This window comes from Varanus komodoensis, unplaced genomic scaffold, assembly GCF_004798865.1.
Source record: "Varanus komodoensis strain SLA01 unplaced genomic scaffold, ASM479886v1 scaffold30, whole genome shotgun sequence".
NCBI classification, from domain to species: Eukaryota; Metazoa; Chordata; class Lepidosauria; order Squamata; family Varanidae; genus Varanus; species Varanus komodoensis.
In genome coordinates this window covers 6,494,029-6,497,049 of record NW_025335762.1, presented here as the reverse complement: position 1 = coordinate 6,497,049, position 3,021 = coordinate 6,494,029, and the positions used below count along the sequence as shown (strand labels likewise).

Sequence of the window (3,021 nt, the reverse complement as noted above, 5' to 3'; positions counted from 1 at the left end):
GTGTATCCCCTTCTAGTTTGTTGAGTTACTGTGGGAATTTAGTTTTAAGAGAACAGAAAGAAGGAAACCCCCTTTGCAACACAACATGGCATCACTCTTATTTGCACGTTGCTTATTCTAAGCCTGCCAGGCTTTCAAAGTAATGTGAGGTTTGATTATTTTTTAGTTATGACTAATCAACTTGTTGTCTCAGGCATTGTGCTGTGGATAACAAGTCAAACCTATGGTAAGCTTTCTCTTCAGAGTTTCTTGAGGAGTTTTGGAAAACCTGCCAAGATTTATTCAGCATCAGTTGCCTTTAAGTTCAAGCTGAAAAAACTATATTTTCCTGCCAAAATGCATTAGACTTGGCAGTTACTGGGACCTGGAGAACAACTATGTAGAGTTCAGCTACTTCATTCACCTTAATTATTGAAGCCAACAAGGCTAATCTGATTTGTGGGAATAATTGCGGTCACCATGTCCAGGGGAAAAAGAAGAAAACCTGAGTATTAAATGTAAATGCAATTATAATTGTCATTTTGTCCTATAAGCAGAGAACAACCAAAATACAATAACTGGAGCCAACTGATCTTCAAATGTTAGAAATGTTGGTGTAGGGATTGACCTCAGCCATCCTATTAAAGAATCTTCAAAGGTGATAGATTCTGATTCAAAAGGTAAGGCCAGAATCTGAAGCTGAAATGCCAAGGCCAATGGACCAAAAGATAAGCCAGGATGTTGTTGAGAGACAGATTCAAGTTCTGCTGGAAAGTTTAGTGAGCAAAATAATGGGAAGTGGGGGGTGGACTTAACATCATTAATCCAAGGATGCTACAGCAGGTTAAGTGGACAGATATGCCAAAGTGACTGGCCCTTAGGTAGGTAGGACTGCCTTGAAGCTGGAGTCCACACTGTTTGGTTTAGTAGGAAAGGAAGTACTCCATTTGAAATCATTAAGCCATATTTCCCCAATGGCCAATATTCTGATTTCACTTGGTTCTTTTATTATTGATTTCTGAACTGTTCTTCCTTTGTTCAACAAAGCCAGCCTGGTCGGTCAGCTTTAACATAGTAAAGGCTTTTAGTTAGAAGCCTTATCCTAGCGTTGCCCAGCTGCCCCTCCAAGGCGGAGTGGTATGGTGGCTCAGGTCACTCGCTTGCTCACTCACACCCCTTTGGCAGCAGGATGCAGCCTTGGCTGCTGCGATAGCCTTCACGATGCCCAACATATGTGTGTGGGACGGGAACCAAGATCAGGGCTGCTTTTCTTCTTCAGTAGTTATTCCAGCATCTCCCTTCATGCAGGTGCTTGGCTACAGAACTGGAGTATATGTTTATTCATGAAAAGATCTCCCAGAGGTACCTCTTGCTCTCCCTGGGCTATGAAGAAGTAAAATCCCAAATGTGTTTCCATCCAGCAAAATACTTATCAAAAGAGACTGAATGAAGAAGCCAGAATTTTAAAGTATCTTCATCATTGAGGGGTATTGTGCATTTGCAGAAGCTGGTAGCATGTGGTTTGCCATGGAATATGGGGGAGAAAAGTCTCTCAACAATCTAACTGTGGAAAGGAGTACAAAACAACAGGGACCCTTTCCAGCTGCCACGATCCTCAAGGTTGCCCTGGATATGGCAAGAGGACTGAAGTATCTTCACACCAATGAGAAGCTGCTTCATGATGACATCAAATCCTCCAATATTATTAAAGGTGACCTTGATTCCATAAAGATTTGTGATGTGGGTGTTCTCACATGATGGTGAGTGATCCAGAAGATGGATGTGTTGGCATTAAGCCCTGGAAGCCCAAGAAAGCTCTGGAGGAAGGTGGTGTGATCACCGACAGGACAATCATGGAATGCCCAGAGAGGTTCACCTGGCGCCTACATTATCTGGTCAAGACCTTTTTATTTACCTGGTATTTTAAAGTTTAAATATTTTTAATTATGTTTTTATCCTCAGTTGTGGGTTTTTATGACATATTTATCAGGATGTATTTATTGGTGATTTGCTGGCGACATACAGGTATGTGAGGGGGTGTCACATGGAAGTGGGTAGAGACCTGTTCTCCCCTGCAGAGGAGGGTAGGATGCGCTGCAACAGAGCAAAGCTCAGGTAGCCAAGGTTCCGTTTGGATGCCAGGAAGCACTTCCTGACAGTTAGGACCCCGAGGGTGTGCAATGGGCTTCCACGAGAGGTCACTGAGGCCCCATTGGTGAGGGTGTTCAAGGATAGGCTGGACGTCTACATGGTGGGTGGGCATGTCGTGAGTGGAGCCGACTGGAGTCAAGGGTCAGACTAGATGGCCCAGGAGTCCCCTTCTGATTCGCTCTGTTTCTATGTTAAAAACCGTCCAGAGACTTACAGTAATTGGACGGGTTAGAAATGCCCTAATAAAATAAAATCACTTTTGCATTTGGCCTGATTCTGTGGGAAATGATGACACTGTCCATAACTGACCTTAATTTGCTTGGAGTTAATGATAATGCTTCTTTTGATGAAGACATTTCTCTACTGCACCTTCTCCTAGATGTGCTTTTTGGCCTCTCCAGCTGGAGAAGTAGGGGATGAGGCTGGATTGGCTGCAAAATACCTGATACCTTCACCTTTCCACTGTTCCATTCTCTGCAAAATTTCCTTGTACCTCACCAAGGTTGTTTTTCCAACCTTGGGGAAGAGCTAGTACTGTATAATTTTTCCCCCACTAGCAGTGATGGGGTGGAGAAGCAGTGAATCCCAACTCTGAGGTTGGAACACAGTATCCAGCCTCAGATCTTGGAATCTTAACTTTCCTATGGTCCTTCAGATGCCATCTAGGAACTAGAAGATTGCTTCCTTATATACCATTTCTAGAAACTCCTTTTGGCAGCTGAAAAAATACCCCTCAAGCAAATCTTGGATTTTCGCTAGATCCTTTGCTGCCTATCAGGAGTCAAAGTAGTGTTGGGATGTGGTTATTCAGGGTGAGAGACAAGGTTGTGAGGGTCTTCAGGCTACATTTGAATTTCCCCAGTTCCTTGGGGGTCCTTGGTTTGGGAAGGT

The 3,021-nt window shown here is 43.6% G+C and overlaps 1 pseudogene; it reads left to right on the top strand.

Moving 5' to 3' along the window:
• Window positions 1-1,200: 1,200 nt before the first annotated feature.
• LOC123027038 lies at window positions 1,201-2,550 on the top strand (annotated as a pseudogene).
• Window positions 2,551-3,021: the final 471 nt, after the last annotated feature.